Below are 12123 nucleotides of genomic sequence, written 5' to 3'. Positions count from 1 at the left end.
ATGTAATCCAGCTGATTTTCTCTTCACTGCTAATAAAGTTTGAAGTCTAGACAGGCATGTCGGGTTGGAAAAAAAATAAAGCACTCATTCAGCACATAAATTTTGCTAATCCAAAATTAGTTACAGCTAAGAGCAGGAGTGAGGACATGTCTTCTGTGAGCATTTCCATAACTTTCTCGTTCAGCCATTGACTCAACAACTCACTCTGCACTTCTTGTCACTGATGAATTAGGTTCCTGACTTCACTAACCTGCAGACGCTTAGCTTCTCTCCAACTCCTAGGCCATTCCTTCTGTCATCTGATCTTTCCATAAACTGTCTGGCATTTCCTGCAGCCAGTTAAGAGTTTATGCAGTGTTTTTGTTTTGTTTACACTGAGATAAACATTCTGAAGTAGAAAATGGGCTCAGAAATGACATGGAAATTAAGGAAATAACATTAAAATATTAACAGATGTGCTTTATATAGTATATATTTTAAAAGATTGTTTTTTAATATGTTAGATTTTTCTACTCTTCAAGTCTTAGGAGAGGCTGGCTTTCTAGAATTGAGAAAGAGGAGAAAGTGAAGGAGTCTATTTTGCTACTGGGCTTTCTAGAATCTCCAAGTGCAGGTTAATATCTGTAGGGCAGGAGATGCAGCTCTAAACAGGCTTAGGAAAGAAAGAGAATTCTCATAATCAACACTTTAAAACATTTTGAAATAAAGCATCTTAATTATCTTCAATCTTGCCTATAAGTGTGTTAGCCCATAAAATAATTTGAACATGCAAATTTGTCTAAGATTGATTTCTGCAGAATATGTAGAACAGGACATATTTTAGCTAGTATGTACAGTATTTAATTTGGTTTAAAAAATTAAATTTTAACAAGATTCACTTACAAAAAAGAATGATCATACATACTAATCCAATACCAGGTTTTATTAGCTTTTTATTATTTTTATTATGTTCCTGGCAAAAGATAAATTCTTTAATAAGATGTTTTGAACAGTCTAAACATCTTGAGAGCAAAATATTTTTGTCTAAACTAATTAAATTCTTCAATTATTTTATTTTGCAGAATGACCTATGCTTTTCAAACATGATTTACTTACCTGTTAAAATCCACTGTACACATCAATACAGAAAAAAAAAATCGCTTAGAGTGACAGTTCTCAAAATATGACATCTGTTGGATTCTGAACCAAAGGCTATAGATTACTATTTTCATTAGGAAATATAAATATATAACATAAGATTCTTACAAAATATGCATTCGATTAATTATTCTTAAAAGACCATTATGACATTCATTTGCATTCCATATGTGCCTTCTCAAGGAGGGAATAAAAATAACAGTAAATGTCTTCTGGACACAAACTAGAAGCCGAATACTCTTCTAAGCAAGTTTACAACAATCCAGTGAAATAAGTACTATCGCAAATCCATTTTACAGAGGAGGAAATCATGGGATGCCAAGATTACACACCTGTACCAAGATGTTAGAGCTGAAATCAGGATTCAAAGGACATAAGCACCCACGTTTTTAACACCCCACTTCAGAATCAAAACTAGGGAACACACATGTTTTCTATGTGTGTTGGGGAGAAAATGTGGAAAGATTATCAATGGATGGCTAAGAACAATTTCTATAGATTGATATAGAAGTGTTATTATGAATCATCTTAAAGTTTATCATTCTAATGAGCTTACTAAAAAATTAAAATGTTGGCTCAGACTAATGCTTTAAAATATTCTGTGCTTTCTTATAGGGAAAAAAATCTCTTGTGAGGAACATTTTCCAATTAAATTATATTCACCATTATTAGATTACACTAAATAATGAAAAAAGTGGGATCCCTGGGTGGCGCAGCGGTTTGGCGCCTGCCTTTGGCCCAGGGCGCGATCCTGGAGACCCGGGATCGAATCCCACATCGGGCTCCCGGTGCATGGAGCCTGCTTCTCCCTCTGCCTGTGTCTCTGCCTCTCTCTCTCTCTCTCTCTCTGTGACTATCATAAATAAATAAAAAATTAAAAAAAATAATGAAAAAAGTAAGAAGAAAAGAACAATTTAAGTAAAGCCATATAATGCTACTCTAGAACTCTTCTCAAGTTCCAACCTTTTTAAAATACATTCTCTCATTCCAGAAGTAACTACTAACAGCCTGGTCCCCACAAGCAAAGTAAAGCAGAAAATTGACCAAGCAAAATCCTGCTGTGATCTGGGTGATTTGGGTTGGAATAAAAATCAGGTGTTTGATTTGGAGTGTGTGTTTTTGTCTAACACCTCAGATGACAGCAGACTCAACTGGGGCTCGGTTATATAGATAGTGGCCCAAATTCTTCACTTGTCCTCATTAGCAAAGATTTTTCTATTGGACACTGCTTTAACCACTATCTGAATTCCATCACACTATACAAGCAGCTCTGAACTTCTGGTTTTCCTTATGAGGAGCAACCAAAATTGAAAACTCTGCTTGCCTTGAGATACCTGTCAGTACCTGAGTATCAACTTACTCATCTTTCTAAGGGAACCTGCTCAGTCCCTCCCCCATCCTGTTTCCAAGACAACCACATCACATCCCAATGATCCTCAGATCATAGCTAATTGGGCCAGGGATAGGAAACTAACCAAGATAGATAGTACCAAGGACATGAACTAAAGTGAAAAGATGAACTTGACCAATCACATTCTAGCTCTCTGGAGTATGAATTTTGAAAACTAGAGTGAGCTAGTAAGGCACACAGGCAGGAAGGATGTCCTGGGGTAGACCAGAGACCACAGTAGGCAAAGGCCCTTTAGCAAGTAAAGTTATGCAGTGATAGGAAAACCCAGTGAGACAAAATGAAAGATAGGGGTCCCTAAGCCCCTGAACACATGGCAGGACCTGGCTATGGCTGCACTGGCCACTGGTAGGATTGTGGATGTCACACAAATTCTCCACTAACTCTTATTACCACATATCCAAGGGGGAGTCTCTGTTCTTTCCCATCAAGACTGTAACTAAAACACTCATTCTGGATCACAGGTACTAATTTTTGTAGCAGAAGACACAAAATCCAGGAGTCTTGGTTGCGGTGTACAGGTCCTGGATATTTGAAACAGAGTCTTCATATGACCAATGCCTGATGAGTCTTTCTACTATCATTTACTCAACATTGATGCCCTGTAGTTGAAGTTCATAGGGAAAAAGTCTCTTTCAAAAACAAACAAACAAAAACAAAAAAAAGACTATCTTTCTTTAAGTAACAAGTTCAGACACAAGAAACTTATGAAAAATGATCAATAAATTCAATTAAAACTTATACTTCATCTTAAGAAAGACTTTTAAAACTTGCCTTCATGGAAAAATAAAATAAGATGAAAACAGAGAGGGAGGCAAACCATAAGAGACTTAACTGAAGGAAATAGACTGAGGGTCGCTGGAAGGGAGCTGGAGGGGAGGGACAACTAGGGGATGGGCATTAAGGAGGGCACGGGATGGAAAGAGCACTGGGTGTCATATGCAACTGATGAGTCATTAAATTCTACCCCTGAAACTATTAATATAGTACAGGTTACTTAAATTGAATATAAACTAAAAAAAAATTTAAATCCTGCCTTCACAAATCACATGCCTCTTCTTTATATACAAAAAGATGTATATCAAACCACAAAGGTCCCATATGAAGAAATATTATTGAAAAAATTCTACTAGGAGAATAAAAGGGATTTCCTATTTATCAGGGTGACAAAAGAAATAACATCTGAAGAATACAATGATTTCAAATGGAAAAGCTATTCCCTTTATTGAGCATAGAAAATAGCTCCCTGACCCTTCTTACTCCCCAAAAACCCTGTGCCTTAGTTTTCCTTCTCCCCAAATACCAGTTTCTAACTGTCACCTGACCACATCAATCTCAATAACCAGGCAGACCCACAAATTCACATACTCTTCTTCAGAGAGAAGCAAAGTCTCAGCTAGGGTCCAGAGAGGGGTAGCCCTTCCAGTAGTTTATTGTCATCGACTACAAAAGTGTACATCTAAGGAGAAAAAGAACTCCATAAATATCATCCAAGGTCAAAGAGAGAGAAAAATGATTTCTAAGTACAGCATAGTATTTGTCACTAAGTTCATCAGCAACTAGCACAAACCCTTGAATCCTAGCGAAAGGGGAAGTCGCCTTTAAGGGGCTGAAAAAAGATGCTGTAAGACATGGAGCGCAAAGGGAAGCCTTGATGCCTAAACCAGATAATGATTAGGGGTGAGAAGTACTCCCCACTTGAGGATAGAGTGGGCTGCCTTAGTGGCAAGTGGGTCCTGCCCATGTTGATGCCTCCAATGACCAGCAGCAGCAAAAAACTTGACCAACCTTGGTCGCTTCCTCAGGCCTGCAGTGATGCTCAGTACCTGTGACAAGTACTACAGCATCTGCTTCTTCACCAGGTGCTACAGGAAAGGAAGATTTTGAACGGTCGTGGAGAGCAGGGGGAGAAAAATATTGCTTCGTTATTATTTGCTTCCTATTGTTTCCCTTGGCTAGTTTATTCTAGGGAACTGTGGATTACAAGAACTTCAGACTCCACCTCCAAAATATCTCCAGCCTCCATCCCTTCTATCTCCTTCTCCATAGCACTACTCAAGCCTCTTCAACTCTCAGCTGGACCATGTAGTGGGGTCCTGACTGGTCTGACTGCCTCCAGCCTCTCCCATTTCTAACCCATTGAATGCACCTAACCTGGTGATAACCTGACTAATCATCACCATCGTGTCACTACAAGATCAAATATTGTACGAACCACTCACCATCTCCCTGTTAATCTGGTCCCAGCCTACCCCTCCAGCCTCAAGCTCTGATCCAGTGGCCTCCTTCCATACGTCCAGTATCCTATGCCTTGGTCTCTGCCTCTTCCCTATCCAGGTGAGTCATGACTCTACCACTCCTTCCATATTCATCTCAAAGATGGCCTTCTCCACGCAGCCCTTTGTGATTGCTCAACATCACCCTGGTCTCACCCACCTGAGTCCCCATAGCACATTGCTTGCACTTCTCCCTTCTGACAACAAGTCCTTAGGAAGCATCTCTTCTGTGCCAGACAAGGATGAATAGACATGACCTTGAAGAGCTTATATCTGGGGAGGGAGAGAGACACTTCAACAGATGACTTACAGGACACCCTGGTAACTGAGGTATTAGAACTGAAACATACTTCTGCTGAATACTTGATGACACTCTCAGGCAAATGGCAAACTTAGTCTGGCTCCAGTTATGTGTGTATCTCCCACACCTCCTACCTCTAGTCTACTGCAGTTGAATGGGAATGTGTCCTACCCAATGGCAGTAATTCACACAGCGCCTGGCACACAGATAGTTTCTTCATTCAAACAAATTTCAACCTGAATAAAAGAGACCGAAAGCCCTGTTCATCTCCAATCCACAACCCTCTGCCATCTCCCATGGCCTAGAGACCTACCTTCACCTTGCTCTCTGAGCAGTAGAACACACCTTGCCCTCTGAGCAATAGAACATTTACAAGGGTACTGGGTAGCCCAACCCCCAAGTACATCACTGTCTAAGTTTAGAAAGCTTCCTCTACAATGTCAAACTCTATACTAGAAACTATTTTTCCCCAAGCCCCAGTACCTTCATGGTCCTTGAAATAGGGACACAGAGTGAAAAATAAAACATAGAAACAAGGAACAAAAAAAGATAATTACATTAGAGACAGGACATTTAAATTGCAGTTTGGGCATTAAGTTAAATGGGAAGGTAATAACATTTAAAAAGCAAGCATGTGGATCACTAGGTCACCATAAGTATAAAATGTGCTTAAAATGGATAGTAATATGAGTACAATTTTGTACTGTCACTTGGGAAATGTATTTAACATCATTTTCCTCATAGCTAAATTTTGGTTGATTACTGTACATCTATATTTGTCTTTCATAAAATCATCCTAGCCTTGAGCGGTTTGCTTACTCTACTCTTTAAAGCAAAGATCCACATGGAGGCTTCCAAGGGATTTTGGAAACCTCTGAAATTATATCCAATCTTTTGAATACATAAACACATCTGCATTTTTCTGAGAACAGTCTAGAAATTTCATCTGATTTTTTAAGAAGCCTAAGCAAGATTAAGAGGAATGGGCTTACAGTTGTAAACAGAATGTTTAATGTGCTACCACATATACTACTGTTTCTTTAACATTTTAACACTGACTAAATGATTACTTTTCCTTTTCCAAATTAGCACCTTTGGGGCACCTGGGTGGCTCACTCCGTTAAGCGTCTGCCTTCGACTCAGGTCATGATCTCAAGGTCCTGGAATCGAGCCCTGCATCCGGCTCCCTATTCAGTGGGGAGCCTGCTTCTCCTTCTTCCCTCTGCCCCTCCCCTTGTTCCTGCTCATTCTCTCTCTCTCTCTCTCTCTCTCTCTCTCTCTCTCGAATAAACTTTAAAAAAAAATTAGCACCTTTTGCCAACTTAATAAAGTTATCCAATTTGCACTTTTCTTCTACAATAAATTGGGATAGTCAATTTCTCATTTCTGAACATTCTACCTGTAAAACTCCAAAGAGGTCCTGATTTCCAAAACTTTAGGTCTATTCAGCAATTTCCAGCTGCGATATGAAGCAGCTCCTGGAGTTCAGAATGAGTAACACACGGACTTCGTGCCAAAGAGATCCAATTCTTTTGCCTTACACCACTAACGCTTAGTCTTTTAGGAAACGAAGAATGTACCAGTGTATTAAGTGCATTTTTGACTCAACGATATTTTCAACTTAGGATGGGTTTCTGGAGACATAATCCTGTTGTCGGTAGAGGAAGATCTGTACCAAGTTATCAAGAAAATAGCCGTCCTGGAAAGGCGGGACAGACAGTTGATAGGGCTGTGTTGGTAACTCTGGGTTTTCTTTTTAAAGCTGCCCATTTTCGGTGCCCTCTGTGGGGTTGCCACCCTGTGTGAGGACGTGTGCGAGGAGCAACAGTAGATTTCCAGCGGCGAAGGGCCTGAGGCCGGCCCCGCACACAGAGGTGAGCCACCTTCCGGAGTCACCACAAGTGCCACAGTGGGGCTTTGTGTGCTACTTGTTGAGACATTTAAAAGGTGTTTGGACAGAATCCACACTCCCAGAAGGAGCCTGAGGCAAGACCTGGCCCACGCCGGCGGCGAGCTGCGGCCCACCGCTAAACCAACACAGGCAGCCGATCCCTCAGAAGCGCTTAGACAGAGGAAGCAGCCTATCCTAAGAGTTTGTGTCCTATTTATTCAGGCAGAGAAAGGATATTCATTTCAACCAGCAAGGGAAATGTTAGGTTATGTAACACTGGGGATGAAGAGAATGAGGTTGGCTTTTGCTTTTTTTTCTTTTTCCTGGAGAAAAGTGTTGTGAAATAGTCTAGGGACAACCTCCAGTTTCCAGAGCCACTGCTGCCTCCAGAAGCTTCTGTGAGCCCAGGGCTCTGGGGTTAGGGTTAGAGCTGGGGAAGCCAGATGAGGCATGGCAGGCTCAAGGCCCTCCCCCATCAAGCACCACCCCCTCCCCCATGAGGGCTCATGGAGGCCACGAGGTTTGGCCACTCACTGTTCATCACTCATTTCAGAACAACGACATTCCGATTACCCTGAAGCACATTTCCCGCCTTCTCAAGAATGCAACCTTAGAATAATTTTTTTATGCGGTCTGCTACGCAGAGCCAACTGAAGTATAACTAAGAATTATTAAAATGGATGCCCAAGCAGGACTGGGGTTGACCAATATATCATGATCTCAAGAGACGAGCAGCTGGTGAGGGCAAGGGGTGTTTGTTTAAGGGAGAAGTAAGGATGTGAGCCCAAGTGAAGTCTCAGCCAGGAAATGAGTGCAGAGAGGTGGGGGCAGAGGGAGCAGGAGTGCTGAGAGTGAAGGCTCCAACCCAAGACTCCAACTGGCTGGCTGAGAAAGGACAAGGAAGGGACCAGCAACTGGCTTGAGCAATTGGCAGAGCTCCAGATGGGCAGGACAAGTGAGGAGGTAGCATAAGAGGCCATGAGGCCTGAGGTTCTCCCAGGCATGGGGAGTCTTTCATCCAGAAGATGAGGGTGTAAGGCCAAGCCTGGGTCATAGACGAGCAAGGCAAACTCAGTCACTTGGACAGAATTCTAGAGATTATCTAAGACATCAGCTCATTTTTTTTCTATCCAATAATTATTTACTGAGTACCAGCAATGTGCCAGGCATTTTTGTAGGTGTTAGGGACATAGTAGTAAACAAAAGAGACAAAAATCCTGACTTCATCAAGTTTATACTCTAGTGGAGAAAGTGGAGGAATAAATGATATGCAATAGATAAAATAGAGAAAAGGTCAAATAGTGACAAGAACTGAGGTGAAATAAAGCAGGGAATGGGGACGAGTATAAGGACAAGGGTGAAACTTTTAAGTAGGGCTGCCAGACAAGGTGACCCAAGAAGAGGACAATGAACAAACAACTGAAGATAGTGAGGAGACAAGCAGCTGCCTGGGGGAAGAGCATTCTGGACGTTCAGAAGCCCCAAATAGCAGGTGCAAAGACAGGAGTGTCTCAGTCATGTCTGGGAATAGGGAGGAAGTGAAGGTGGCTGAATAGATGCCCCAGGGGAGAAGGAGAATAGAAGGAAAGGTAAAGGAGCTCCAAGTTGTGTAGGATCTCAAAGGGGGAAGACTCTGAGTACAATGGAAAACTACTGAGGGCTTTTGAGCAGGTCTGACATGACCTGATTCATGTTCTAGAGAGTTTGCTACACCTGATTGTATAGACAGGAGTGTGGTGGGGAGGTGGGAGAGGCAGGGATCAACTAGGAAGCCACTTCCACAGTCCAGGTAAGAACCAATGGTGCTCGCACAGGAGTTATATTCTCAGTGTAGAATATAACTGAAAGGTAGAGCAAACATATTTGCTGATAGAGTTGGTGTTCTAGGAGTGAGAGAAAGAATGGAAGTCAGACTGACTCTGGCTTTTGGCCTCCAGAACCCAAATATGAAGCTATCATTTGCTAGAGATAGGAAGACCCCACCCAGCTGGTGCAATTTTGGTGTATCCAAAATTTATTTGGATGAATGTCAAAAAGGGTTCCAGAATCCAGTTTTAGGTATGTTAAATTCAAGATGCCAATCTAGAGAGCCAAATGGGTATGGCACATGGGCAACTGAAGGTCAATAGAAAGGGTTTGAATGGAAATATCAATTTGAGGGTCATCCGTACACAGATGGCATTTAGCGCTTTGGTGACCATGACTTCAGGTTGGTTACACCGAACACCATCATCATTTTCCTTCTGGTCAGCTTCTTAGGGCCCTGCCCTCCCTATTCTCAGGTTGCCTATTATGTCCCTATTATCTGGCTTTGCCCAGGTTCACTTTCCCTGCTCCTGGCTCTTACCTCTTTCTACCCCAAACACATTTACTTTTTCGGAGTCCCATTCTCTCAGAGCGTTCGGCTTTGAGTATAACTGACTAATATATATAAATTAAATTAATGGGTATAATTTAGATGTCTGTAAATTGCCGTTTCTAAGCTGATATGAGTTCTTTTGAATAGGGGACTCTTAGGCCATGTCAAAGGAAGGAAGCAGATCACATTTGAGACATGCAGCCTCTTTTGAATTGATTGGGGGAAGACAGCTGCTCCAAGCCTGAAGGCATTGCCTTTAAGATGCATGTAATCCACATTCAAAAATACTCTTTCCACATTTGGATCAGGCCCTTTGAAAAAGTATATATGTCCATTACCATTTAAATAAAGGCAACCAGGGACCCCTGGGTGGCTCAGGGGAGCGGCTGCCTTCAGCTTGGGTCCTGATTCCTTGGTCCCAGGATCCAGTCCCACATCCGGCTTCCAGCATAAAGCCTGCTTCTCCCTCTGTCTATGTCTCTACCTCTCTCTCTGTGTCTCTCATGAATAAATAAATAAATAAAATCTTTTAAAAAGGAAAGAAAGAAAGAAAGAAAGAAAGAAAGAAAGAAAGAAAGAAAGAAAAGAAAGGCAACCAATATTATTTCATATCATTTCATTCAGCATTTTCACAGTATCGTAAATGCTCTGAGCATTCAACTGAAGAAAAGCTTTTTTTTTTTTTTTTTGGAAAGTCAGCAAGAGCCAGATAACACAGGAGCAGTGCCAAAAGAGGAGGTCAGTTCAAAGCTAGATAAAATCCACAAGTATGTGTTGGCCCAGACAGGTATCTGGTATGAGGCTAAGACCTTTGCCTAGAGACTCTTCTAAGAAGTGGTTTTCTATTGGTTGTCAGTAGGTCTCAATCCTGGCTGGCAACTGAGGAGTCTTTACAAATGTCTGTGCCTAAACCACACCCTCAGACATTCTGATTGGGTAGAGACCCAACCATCAATTTTTTTTTTTTAAATCTCCAAATGATTCTAATGTACAATGAGACGTATAAACCCCTGACTTGGATAAATCTTTCCTCTCCATTTCTATAAATCTGTCCCCTTCAAGCCCATTCATATACCTCACACAAATATAATCCAACCAGACCATGACACAGCCAGTGCCTCATAGTACCATTTCTATATTCTCACTCCTGCTTCTTTCATTACATTTGCTTTAGCATTTTTCATTTTTCATGCCATGTTACAGGTTTAACATGGTTTAGAGTACTGCTTAAGACAATGTGTGAATGTTCATTTGTGAAAAAAAAGTAATAACTCCCAAGAAACAGTTGTAGCATCTGAGAAAAGAAAGCTGAAACAATACAGTATTCCAAATTTACACCAAGACCTCCTCCCTTTGGAAACTCTAGTGCAGAAATTACTGTGTGCACCCCGTTCCCAGATTCTATTATTGACAATGTGGGTAAAGAAGTAAACAAAACAAAACAAAAAACCATGCTCATTTCAAGCCACCAAGAAACACAGGCCAAAAGAAAGATAATATCAATCAACCTTTGCCAAGTGGAAAAGAACAAAACCAGCAGGACTGAAGTTCTATATCCAGCTTTTAAAAGAGTATTTTGAACAATAGAGAAGAAATACAGGGTAATAATTCAAAAGATTTACAAACAACGCAACAGAACAATGTAAAATGAGTCAATACTACTGGGCGTGTGTTTGTTCTAGAAAGAAAAACTGGACACCCTGAACTTCATTAATAAAATGTTCTGTGTTTCCACAGTAACTGTCACTCAGAGAACCTTTGGGCTGTCACCAACAGTCTCTATTCATACCTTAGAGAATTTGTTGAAACATTGTCAGCCTTTAGCTCCCATTTTACAAAGAGGGAGACACAGACAGGAAAAGGTTAACTACTCTGATGCACAAAGTGGCGGTTGAGCTACCTCCAGGCACAGCCCCAAGTAACCAACAATCTCTTTGGTGGCTATAGTTTTATGTCTACAGCCTAACTCAAATTTTCCTTCCTTTGCTCTTGCAAAGACAGTCTTATATCCTTTGTCTTTCTCTGTGCACTGCTCCATTTCCAAATTGCCTTCCTTGATTCAAACTGTTATAATTAGCTCTGAGGGGCTACAGAAAAGTCTTTTTACTGCTAGGATGTTGGTGACTATCTGTGTCTTGAGATAAGCAGCCATCTGCTAGGACTCGGTAATGTTCTTTACTGGATGACAGTTTCTCTGGTGAGGCAGCTTACTTGAGTGGTAAAAGGTACATGGAGAGAGTACAGAGAAGGGATCACCAGAGTGCCTTCCCACGAGGAATGCTAACTGCGGTGTGTGAGGATGCCAAGTCAGGGGAGGGAATGGTGCCCATGTGTTGGCTCTGTTAATTAGCACCATTTGAAGATAATTGTGACAAGACCACACAGGGAGAGCATGATGTTTCAAGTGGAGTAGACCAGCAAGTAAATAGGAGTACTGAACAGCATTTCCTGGGCGGTTGCAAAAAATCTTCTAAAATATGGACAGGATGATGCTGAGGGTACTTGTTAGTGAAATGAGAACTTTAATTACAGTCTCAGCTCAAGAGAGACATGGGGCTGACACCTCCCATATCTCTATCCAGTAGGAACCACTGCCCTTGGAAGACCAACTAGGACCAAGTAGGAACCTGCCACTGTGCTGGGAAGGCACTGGAAGAAATGCTAGGGATGCAGGCTGTCATCCTCCTGGTACCTCCTGTGTACCCACCCACACGGGCCTTCCTGCTTCCCCTGCTCACTTTGCTTTCGTCC

This window comes from Canis lupus, chromosome 1 (assembly GCF_048164855.1).
Source record: "Canis lupus baileyi chromosome 1, mCanLup2.hap1, whole genome shotgun sequence".
In the NCBI taxonomy this organism is placed as follows: Eukaryota; Metazoa; Chordata; class Mammalia; order Carnivora; family Canidae; genus Canis; species Canis lupus.
The sequence above is the reverse complement of the archived record's forward strand: the minus strand, read 5'-3'. Positions refer to the sequence as shown.